This window comes from Arachis duranensis, chromosome 7 (assembly GCF_000817695.3).
Source record: "Arachis duranensis cultivar V14167 chromosome 7, aradu.V14167.gnm2.J7QH, whole genome shotgun sequence".
NCBI lineage: Eukaryota > Viridiplantae > Streptophyta > Magnoliopsida > Fabales > Fabaceae > Arachis > Arachis duranensis.
The window spans coordinates 57,243,152-57,255,499 of record NC_029778.3 but is presented as its reverse complement, the minus strand read 5'-3'; the positions used below and the strand labels follow the sequence as shown (position 1 = coordinate 57,255,499).

Here is a 12,348-nt window from a genome sequence, read left to right as displayed (position 1 = left end):
CAAGCAATCACAAAGCTTCTTGGATCTTTTAATTTCTCAAAAATGTTCTTTTGAATTATGGCACTACACTCATTTGTAAGCACCACAGTTTCATTCTCCCTCCAATTTCTTTTCTTGAAATTCAACTCCTTCATAACTTTGCATATAACGGCATTTGTTTAAGAGTTTTAGTAAAAAGAATATTTATTTGGAACTTCTTAAAGACTTTCAGAAACTTAGAAAATTGTTAATCCTTAGCCTCTTTTTACAATTTTTAAGGGTATAGATTTTTTTGGCTTATATTCAAGCACATAAATTTTATCTTTTGGTGCATCTTTGGAGGCTTGAATTTATTGCTGTTGAGTAGAAGGTGTCACGTGTTCTTCTTGCAATTTATCACCCTCTGGAGCTTCTTCTCTATTCTTGCCAATATGAGTTTCATCTTCTTCCTTTCCCAATGTATATGGTATCTTATATACGTGTACAATAAAATTTGAAAGTTAATGTTTGGTACTATGGTTATGGTGTTGTATAATTTTAAAGGTTGATGTTTGGTAATATTGTTATGGTGTTGATGTGAGTAAGAGTTAGTAACTCCCTTCTGGAGAAGAATCTATTGTTTTGAGAAGTCACTCCCATTGAGAGAGAATTCTCTTCTGTTGAAAGACCGTAATTCACGTTTTCTCTCAAAATTTTTGTTAAAAAAAATTGGTAAGTTGTATTATTCACTTTTTTTTACTCAATTTACATCAGGTTACAATAAAAAAGATCACACTTTAGGGAGCTCATACACAACCATGAAAATAGTCCACTAACCCAACTTAATTAACAACTTCATTATTCCTAATCCAACTTAATTAACTACTAATTGGTCGAGTGATCAGCTCACTCGTCCGCTTAAATAAGTATCGGGAGTTTGAATTTCGTCTTATGCATGCAGCAATTTATTAGCTAATGACAGATCCTTAAATAAAGTTCAAGATCCACGACAAATTATTCTTTAACTTATCAAGTTCGAAAATACCGTTTAAGTAAATGAAAAAAAAAAATCCAACCGTTTAGGTAAACGAAAAAAAAAGTTTGTGCGCGGAATGGGAAACGGGAAAACAAACTCCCCAGTCTGCTGGTCAACATCCACGCGTCACAGTCCCATCAAGACATGCCTTGACATCATTGCATGCTCACGTCCTGAGTCACCACAGAATTCCCAAAATTACATTGCATGGGAAATTGGCTATAAATTGTAGTGCTTGCTGTGATTTATGAACTATTTTTAATTTTAAGGGATGTACTCAAATCGCCTTAGTCAAGGTTAATTCTGGTTTTCATCTTAAGTCGTCATCCCTTGATGCGATTTATGGTTGATTTAAAATCATTAAGTTACTCTCACCTAATGTAATTTATGTGTATATTGGTAAATTATTCTATTTCACCAATGTGATTTACTTTATGTTTTGTTTTTGTTTTGTCTATATTTTGCTTTTTTTATCTTAACAGAAAGTGTCGACTAAATTTGTCCAATGATCTCATAAAATGAGCTAGTGTAAATGAATGGAAGCTTTCTAATTTATTAAAATTAATCCTATTTATTGAAAAAAAAAATCTTAAAACTAGTTGATATAATTTTAGAGTTCAAATAAACTTGCATCTGAAGTAATTTTGGAGCATAGACTTCAAGAAGACTTGTATTTTAAGTAGTCTTGAACTTCAAACAAACATAGACATCAAACATAAGATAAATTATTTGTCAAACCTAACTCATTTTTGTTTTCTCTAATTATGGTATGCTTCATGCATATATAATTTTCGACTTTAACTATTGAATTCTTTCTAACATTGACCATTTGTGCCAAATTTTTTTACACATCAATTTTTAGTTTTAGCCATCTATTTTTTTATTTATATTTATATGTATTAAAACTAGGATTACTTGCTAATGATTCATGTTAGACCACTCATGCTAGATGTTAGAAAGTTAAGAGAAAGCATTAGAAAAAAGATTTGTGTATATTCAAGTTGTATATAATGATACAATATAAAAAAATATTTATAGGTGTTAAAAAAATCGAAATAATAAAGACGTAATAACTTATAATAAATATTTAGATATGCTAAATAATTCTAATAAATACTAATTGATTCTAATATATTCTAACACTAGAATTAAAGAAATAAAATTATTTAACACTTAAAAATATAATCCAATCTCAATACATTCGATAAGTTTTCGTACATTTTTATTGCACTCTATTTTCACACTATTGACCACAATATCTTCAATATAGTTAAATTCAAACATAGTGATGGTTTTAACTTAATCATCTGTGCCACCCTTAGAATTTGATGTCTAAAATTCGATCTTATAGCATCCGTAAAGAATGCAACCTTTTATATCCTAGATGCGATTTTGAAACACTAAAGTCAAACAAAGTTACATCCTTGTTTAGTCTAGCGGTAAGCAATATTAGTGACACAATAGCAAGCATACTCGATTTAACTCTTAAAATTTTTTGATATTACGATTTTAAATGAATCTATCAATTTTACAAAATTTGTACTAAATCTGACGATTTTACGATTTAAATCTTGTTAAAATTTTACGTTTTACGTTCTTAATTTACTTGTTCGATTTGACGTAAAAACTCGATTTTTTCCACCTTGGTGATAAGTGATTAATCCAACACAGAGAGAGACCGAAAATTACGAAAAATTCTTAAGTGTTCATATTGCAAATTATAATTATTGCACTAATCTATTAGTTGAATGGAAAATCATTAAATCATTAATAGTTATTTATAATAAAGTCATTTTAATATATGTGACATAAATTAATTGGAGAACAAATCTTTTTATTTACTACCAGAGTAGCTAAGAATGACTCGAAATCTACCAATCGAACAAGCCACTTAACTCCTTTGCATTTAACTGTTTCCAATGGAAATAGCCAACAGGCCTCACCTCAGCTTTAGAGCCAGCCAAATTTTAAAAAGAATGTGCCTCAACAGAGTCACCCAATATTCAGGGAAACCTGCTTTTTTCTTCTTCTGTTATTATGTGAAGATTTCCTTTCTCCATGTGCTCTGTTTGATTACTCAAACTCCATTGTTGGTTTCACAGTTGATGATGAATGGGCTCTCTCGAGGTAGCTGAAAATCCACTAGAAACGATATCAATATCTTGAGGAATTCACTGGTCTTCTCCACATTTAAGGCATGCCCTGCATTCCTAATTAGTACCATTTGTGCATTCTCACCCAAATGCCTGTGTTACCAAATGCAATGCCAATGAGTATTATATTTAAAAGTGGTCAAATTCTTAAATAAGAATAAGTTCAATGGACAATGCTCTAATAACTCTTAAATAAACACCTAACTTGGTCCTTAAAGAATTCAAAACCGGACACTTTGATTTCCAACAAATTTTTATTCACTAGAAATCCTCGAGAATTACTCTCATTGGACAGATTTATCCTTCTCTCGTTGGACAGATTTATCCTTCTGTCAGCTTTGAAAGGAGACTAATTTGTCTAATAGTAATATTTTGGAACCTAATGGTTTTATAATAAAAATAGGGACTTATTTGTGCAACATGTATATTAAAAGTTTGATTAAAAGTATCAGATGGACCAATCCGTCTAACGAGAGCAAGTCTCGAAGACTTCTAGAGGATAAAAATTTGTTAGGAACTAAAATATCTAATTCAAAATTTCTTGGAGACCAATTTAGTGCTTAATCTTTATATTATATCTACACTATTATATTGCCTTAGTGCATCAAGCACCAAGCTTGACTAGAGGCATTTAAGGTTTTTCCCAAAATCAGCGTTTCATCTTTGGCATGATCACAATAAAAATGCCATCCCACTACACTAAGGATATTTAGCTTATTTATTTATACATCACATCAATATTCTTTTGTGTCTAAATATGACATGATAAACTTGTATCTGTATAAGAATTTCAGTTAAAACTGAATAGGTAGAATAAGAGAGTTCATCAAATATTAACCTTTTCAATCGGTAACCAAGCTCCAAAGGGAACACTTGATCATGCTCTCCCCAGATAATTAACGTAGGCTGCAGTAGAAGATGAAATTAAGCCTTCTGCTTTAGCTTTTAGTATAGGAAACTCAATAATCATTGAAAAGAAGAAATGATAAACAAGAGCCAAAGATATTATGGTACTAAAAGGGAAGTAGAGATGAACCTGAGAAATCCTGGGGATGTCACAAAGTTTTCTGTCCTTTGCAATGGCTCGGATTAGTTCTCTCCGTTCTTCTACATAGTCCCTGCACATTGCCTAACAAAAATTCACCCATTTAAGAATACTCCATTCCTTCCTAGTCATATAGATGAATCGAACACAAGACTCAAGTCTTTAGGTCTTGTTGGTCAAAATAGCAGCTGAAACATCATCCAATTCTATTATTTGCCATCATATTTTACAATTCTTCCTTTCCTGTTATCCTATACCTAGTTAATGATCACCTAAGTTTTAGTAAGTGAGAGTTTAATTTTGACATATTCATGGTAAAAACTATTTTACACAATTCTAATTACATCGTTTCTTTTGAATTATTATTCACGCGGTAATGGTGAACAATAGATAATTTTGCTTATGTAGCGATAAATAATTAGATAAAAATCTAAAAACCTCTTTATATAGTACATCAAAATCAAATTCAACTTATAATAGTGCTGCAAATTTGAGTTAAATTACTTTCTCAACCTCAAAGAACTAACGAGGGGCTAACTTGAGTTAAGTTTCGTTCTAAATCACGAAACCTATTTTGACTCACAAAAACATATGAAGACAAAAAGTATGAGCATTACACCGTTTTATGCTAGACTAATCCAACTGTTCCACGCAAGGCTAAGCAAAACAGAGTCCCAATTCCATTTGTTTGGGGAATCCCAGAAGAAACTATTTAATTTATTACAGTGGATAACTAACCAAAACCAACCAATCAAACACCCATATAGGAAAATATTTTTTTCTATTTTTGTTTTGGGCCCTTGGAGACACGGTGGTTTGCAATTTGCATAAAAATGAAGTGTGAAGTAACAAAAATACACCAACCAATATGTCCACAAAACAAAAACGAAATCTAGCCATGCAATTGAAATAAAATTAATTACACGTTAACATAATATCCTAATTAAGGAGAGCTCACGAGTAAGAAAAATTAATTACTTTTTAATAATTAAGGGAATATTTAGAAAAATAATTAAAAAACTATATCATTACTCTTATCTAAAACATCCAAATAGTTGAAAAATTATACAATAATGACACCCGAATTTAAGATTTTAAGATTTAGAATTAAAAAATACCACTCAACTCAACCTCAATAATCCTAGCCATATGATAAATTAGCAAAAGAAGAATGCTAGGGACCAGCAGAAATTATGATATATAGCCATCAATCAACCATCATGAGTGTATTTAATGGTGGGAGATTATATCTAATGGTGCAAAATTATTTATTTTACTTTTGATAGTTAAGTGCTGGTCAAATTTTAACAAAATTGCTGGTCCACAGAGTTCCTCTTAGCGAAATTGATGAAATGGAGGAATGATATCCAATTCATCACTTTGCAATTGCATTGTTTGTGACGTGAATTTATACTTCCTTCACACCACATTGCCTCAAACTTAAATCGATATATTTACTATTTAGAAAGAAAAACAAGGGTAAGTTAAAGTAAATAAGAGGGGGTAAAAAAGTGTTAGAGGCTTACATCAATGAAATCATAGAGGAAGCAAGAAGGCAACCAAGCAACAGGAGGAGGCCTAAAGAACGTATATCCAACAAGCTCCCTCAGCCTCTCCGGACTCTGAGGCACCAAAATGCAGGCAGCTTCTTCCAAATCCGAAACAGGAAACAACCCTTCTTTGATATCTTTCTCTTCCATGCATACTCCCGAGCAGCACACCACCACTCTCTCCACCACTTCCTCTCCGTACATCGCCGCCATCCGGTACCCCCGGTTTGGAAGAGGCTCGGGTTTTGGGGACCCAGCAGTGCATGACGGTTCCGTCCCTGAGGTCCGTGATGGTCGATCGGAGACCCGAACCTGTGAAGGCTGACCGGTAGCACCGGTTTCTGGTTTCGGTCAAGCTAAAGCACATTGTCATAATCAGGTACCGGTACAATAGAAGTGTGTAGAAACTGGAAGAAAAGTAAACCAAATTTTCAAAATAATAATAATAATAATAATAATAAAAAGAAACTGTGGATATGGAAGAGTAAGGCTATTATTATGTGTTGATCACATATGCGAACAAGACACTTGGAAGTTTAGTTGGGATATAAATCGGTAACTGAAGGTTATTTTGGTGTTTTAGTTTGTTAGTTGTAGTTGAAGAAAGGGATTGGACTTCTTGTGTTGTTATTAGAACATGGATGCTACTGGTGGTTACGTGGTGAACCAAACATGTTATGCTTGTGTAGTTTGTGTGTGAGCGGAATCTATAGCGATGACAAGGGGAAAATGAGTGGGACAGAAGATGATGATTGAGGGGAAATGAATGGATTGTTTGATTTCGGAAGAGAAGAAAAAAATAGAAAATGGAATAAAATAAGAATCACCAGTTCATGACATGTGTTCGCTCGCTATTTGTACTTATGCTATTTGTATTTACTAGGATAAAAAATGTTGATCCATTATAGAAATTTATTAGTAATTGTCGACTGATACTAATAATTATTATTTTTAATTTTTAAAAAAATTATATATAAAAATTTATTGTAAAGTGTATAAAATTATTCGATCATCTATTTTTCAAAGACCCAATAGTCTTATAATTTTTCTAGTCAATATTAACAAATTTTACTTAAATATAAAAATTATTATATTTGTATATTTTAAACAAATATTGTTATACTTTATTACTATTATACAACTCAAAAAATTAAAATTTTAATAAAAATGATTTATATTGTAGTGACACAAACAAAAATATTAACTAAGTATCATTTAGTTATATTATTAGACTCTTAATGTATGTCCCGTGCTATGTATAGATCATATACTTAATCTACTTTATTATATTTATAAAAATATTAGGTATTTAAATGTTTTTATTAAACTAAGTTTATCAAATTGTTAAAATTTAAACTTCAATCACACTCCTCTTCTTTCACCTCCTCCTCTTTTAATGTCATCATCGTCATTATCATTATCATTATCGCCGTCGCTGTTGCTGTCACCGTTATCTTTGCTATTGTCGCTGCTACCGTTGTCGCTTTTTTTCCCTTCTCCTCCTCCTTTAATATCATCATCATCGCTGCTGTCGCTGTTACCGTTGTCTTCTTCTTTTTTTCTTCTTCTTTGTAAATTGGATATATCTTCTTTATTGAGTGAAATTGAAAAGGTACGAATGTCTTTTATATTATTTTTTTATGCTTAATATTTGTGTGTTATATATGTGAACTTGTATGTTATGTTGAATAAAAATATGTGCTATGCTTAAACATATGTGTGATGTAATAAACTAAAATTTGTTTAATGATTTTTGATAAATTAATGTGAGTTACTAGACTATTAGTTTCGATTACTAACCAAAGGAGATGTGTTGGGTGCACTCATAGATTGTCGTACCGCACTCTTTGTGGATCCTAACCACTAAAAAATATTAGAATTGCACATCAAAGTTAATAGTCATGAGCCATGATGACATACTTAAAAAGAGTGTCAACAATACCTTTCTATGTGTGTGTGTTTTTGGAAAATGGAACCGTAACATTGACTTGCAATGAATGGTGATCGGTTTACACACCATGAAGAAAAAAGAAAGAAAAACATAAACATGTAACAGAACTCAATAAAAGAATATACACATAAATTTTGGTGTAGCAAAAAATTTGTGTGTTTAGTTTCAAAATTTGTGTGTTATAATTTAAAATTGTGTACTATGTATAAAAGTTTGTGTGATATATCGATAAATTTGTGTTATGTGCCAATTTTTGTGTGCTATACTTCAAAATTTGTTGTTATGCTTCAAAATTTGTGTGTTCTCTAACAAAAATTTGTATGTTTTAGAAAATGTAGAAAGACTTGTGCATGTAGTGTAAGCTCTTTCAATTGTGTGCTAGTACTACATTTGTTTGATGAGATACAGACACTAATATATAGACACGGTAGTATACGTCTATCGTTTGTTTGCTGAGATACGAATTTTTAAAAGACACAGTGACACACAAACATACATAAAATATATGTATTTGGTGTCCTTAAAAAAAGATGAGACATGGAGACACATTGATGAGACACAAATATTTACTCTTTTATCTTTAGTACGTCCTTATTCCATTGGTGATGATATAAGGATAAAATTGATATTTAGTTTATACTATGTGTCTTGTTCAGTATTACCAAACACTATAAAAAATTTGTGTATCTTTGTATATTTGTGTCTGTGTCTATGTATTTAAAAAACAATAAACAAACGCAATCTAGTAGAACACTAGAACACATGTCATGCGTTTCATTTTTCATTTTGAAAGTGATTTTTATTATAATTAAATCAACTTAGTTGAAATTAGTTACAAAAAATACTTGTACATATATCATCACTCTTATATTTATATATAGTTTGTTTAAAATAAAATTAATATATATTTATTAAAAAGATTAATTTACTTAGTATACATAAAGATTAAGTAATTAATTTACTTAGTATACAAAAAAACTAATGTAGTTAATATTCTATAATATTTTAGTTTACATTAATTTATATATTTTTAATTTTTTTTTCAAATGGCAATCTCTAAAATATATTTTAACTAAATTAAAAAAAAGATAAGTTAGCTATTATGAAAAGGTAAAATAAATTATTTAGAATGCTTTTTAGTATATTTTTTATTATTCATGCTTTATAAATTTATTTTATTTTTGTTTTTAATATATGTGGAAAGGAGCGCATGTATGAATAAAAAAATCTTTTGCACGTTGCACAAATTGAGTTGTCAATATTCTTTTATAGATAAAGTATTTTTTTTGTTTCTGAAGTTAGTTAAAATTTTTTAAATTATCTCTAAATTTTGTTTTACTTCAATTTTGTTTCTAAAATCTTTTATTTTGTATCAAATATACTTCTAATGTTTAATCTAATTACATAAAATAAATATATAAAATTTAAAATGGTTAATATTAATTTATATGTTTTTAATGGTTTTTTTAAATGAAAATTTTTAGAGCACATTTTAACTAATTTAAAAAATAAATAAATAAATAAATATGTCTTGTTATATAAAGATAAAATTAACTATGAGATTATTTTTCTTTATACATTAATAGACTATACTTATTTAATATTTGAATTATTTCTTTTAATTTGTATCTTATTCTAAGTTAATATTTAACATATAAAAAATAGGACAATTTACGCATCTAAATTGTTTGAGTTCCAATATTACGCAAATACATTGTTTCCAAATTCAATACGCAAATGCATTGTTTCACTATATTATGTAAACCGCTACTGGCAGTAGCGGTTTATAGTGTGTATAAACCGCTACTACCTGCCGTGGTTTATGTGTGGGAGTGTGTGAGTGTAAACCGCTGCTGCCAGCAGCGGTTTATGTGCGTGTGTGTGAGTGTAAACCGCTACTGGCAGTAGCGGTTTACGTGTGTGTGTGAGTGTAAACCGCTACTGCCAATAGCGGTTTACGTGTGATGTTTTGCCTATATAAACCGTGGTTGTAGCCGCGGATTATGCATTTAGATGGTTTGTGGAGTTTTTTAGAGAGAGAAAATTCTAGAGAGAGGTCAGAGCAAGTTGTGAGCGGGCCCGAGGTTTCTTAGCGGCGATTTTTGGCGAGTTATCATGGCAGGCAGGACCTTGTACCGACTGAACGGTGTTGCGCATATTGCCGGTTCTATTGGTGACGAGGTTAGTTAACATTTATTTTTTTCTAGGCTTTGCATATTTTAGTCAGAAAAATGGTAGGTTAGGTAGACGAATTAGAATTTATAGATTATTCCCTCTAGTTTGAAATTAGGCTTCGCATGCTAGGATGTTAGTTCACTGATTTTGGTTTAGTAATTTGAGTTTTTCTTAGTAAGTTATATATATGCCTAGTTACCTGAATTTCGAATCCCGTCAATGAATGTTATGCTATATGGTGTTGGTTTAGTTTAGGGAAAGGGATAGTCGATGTTAGTGAATTATTATAGTTTGTTTAGGATATTTGTATGATATGAAGTTTTAAATTTTAAAGCTGTACAATATTTTAAAATTTCTGGATGTTATTTAGTAAAGTATGTGTGTTGTTATTTTCCATATCGTGACTAGGAAATTTTTTTTAATACTATATAGGAGAATTTGTTGATGGTTTAAGGTATTCGTATATGGTTAGATATGGGAATTTATTTAAGGATAGGAGAATTTAATTGGACTCTGTTTTTCTTTGTTGTTCTGTGCAGCCCACTAGGTGTATATACAGTGTGAGACGGCAACAGAATATGCCCATGCATGACAGGATCATCCCGTATTTAGAGAGGGCTAGATTGTACCATTTGGCCAGGCTAAACAGCCAATGATTCTGGTTGGATGAGCCATTGGTTAGTGCGTTCGTTGAGAGGTGGTGTCCTAAGACGCACACGTTCCACATGCCTTTCGGAGAGTGCACAGTGACATTGCAAGATATGGCTTTTCAGCTTGGGTTGCCTGTCGATGGGGAGGCTGTGAGTGGTTGCCTTGGTGAGTTTGAGAAATACATGGAGGGTGGCCGACCAGCTTGGGAGTGGTTTGAGGACCTATTCGTTGAGCGGCCTCCACCAAATAAGGTCAAGCAGATGACAGTACACTTTACATGGTTTCACGAGAGGTTTAGGGTGCTACCACCAGATGCGAGCGAGGAGACTGTCCGCATCTACGCACGGGCCTAGATTGGTGGTACCGCGAGGGTCAGCGGTTCCTTAGCCCGGGGGCTGCATTCGCGGATCCTAGAGGCACCCAAATACCTCCGGAGGCATTTCGGAGAGGATCCTCCCAGGTCCCACGCAGATCACAGCTACCTGATATGCCGGACAACCGTCGTGTTGAGAGACGCCGTCGTGTTGGTACTAGGGACACCGGTCGAGAATGGAGGTGGTTACGTGATGCGATGCAGGAGGATGATGCAAGCAGAGAGGCTAGAGCTGAGGTCGATCACCGTGTTCGTCGGTCTAATGCCAAACGTGGGAGTACAGCGGATGCTACACAGTTCGGAGGTGGAGTTAGTGGGACCGCAGCGACTGAGGCTGGAGAGGAGACATTCACCAGCAGATCTTACTCTCAGATGCCGGAGTTGACGCCGACGATGACTATGGATTTAGATGATCAGCTGGTGAGTCCACGGTTTTATGTAGACTTTGCTGAGTTGATTAGGGATGATGCTGGCACATCGAACGTGCAGTTTGGTGGCCAATCTTACCAGCAGCAGATGCTGGAGGTGCAGATGGAGACCGCAGCTTACCAGCCACATATGACGGAGATGCATTCCCTGCCACCTGATTATCAGGGTCAGTACGGGGTGGATCTGAACATGCCTGCAAGTAGCCCGTTGGATACTTGGTTTACCATGGGGGCACCCCCCAGTCCGCGATCGGGTTAGACCATGCAGGTGATGACATTGGACGGGAGGCGGCCCGACCGACTCGAGTCAGGCGTCCGGCTCGATGTGGGATAGGATCTCATCTCCTTGGTGACTTTCATGATGCTGCTAGAGATGATCGCGATGGTTAGCACCATGTGTTGTTGTTTTCCATTTGTCGTTATGTTGTTTATGTTCCGCTTACGGACTTTATGTTTATTCCCGTTGGATGACTGTTATTTTGGTTAGTTTTTACTTTATGTTTATGTCGATGGACTTCATGTTTATTCTCGTTGGAGGACTTTTACTTTGGTTAGTTTTTACTTTATGTTTATGTTGATGGAATTTCTGTTTATCGATCGTATAGCTTTGATGGAAATTAAGCACGATAAGTCTATAAAAGTGAAAAACAACTACTGAAATTATCATTAACATTGAAACCAATAAGACTTAAAACTCATAACTGATACAAGCAGACACGTTTGTAATCACGAAGACTACGACAAACGAACTAAATAAAGATAAATCTATATCCCGCTAGTAGAACCTCGCTGAGGGCAAACCCTTCGGGTATGACCGGGCTGCCTACACAGGCCACACCTCTTAGGTCGGCTGGTGTCGGCTTCGTCCATGTTGTTGCGGATGCGGGTGGACCGTGGTCGTCCTTCTCTTGCCCTTCTCATGCCCGGGTCGGGGATCACTGTCGACCCGTCATATGGTGGCCAAAGCCCCTCTGGAATACAAGGTGAAAAGGACATCTCATACACCTTAAAGACCTCAGACATGGTGT

General features: G+C 33.6%; 1 non-coding gene across 1 annotated transcript; it reads right to left on the bottom strand.

Moving 5' to 3' along the window:
- Positions 1–2,732: 2,732 nt before the first annotated feature.
- On the bottom strand, positions 2,733–6,520 carry LOC107459163 (uncharacterized). Its single transcript, XR_008001481.1, has 4 exons — positions 5,719–6,520; positions 4,184–4,276; positions 3,986–4,053; positions 2,733–3,240 (listed from the first exon to the last, which is right to left on the bottom strand). It is a non-coding gene; the product is annotated as an uncharacterized LOC107459163 (transcript).
- Positions 6,521–12,348: the final 5,828 nt, after the last annotated feature.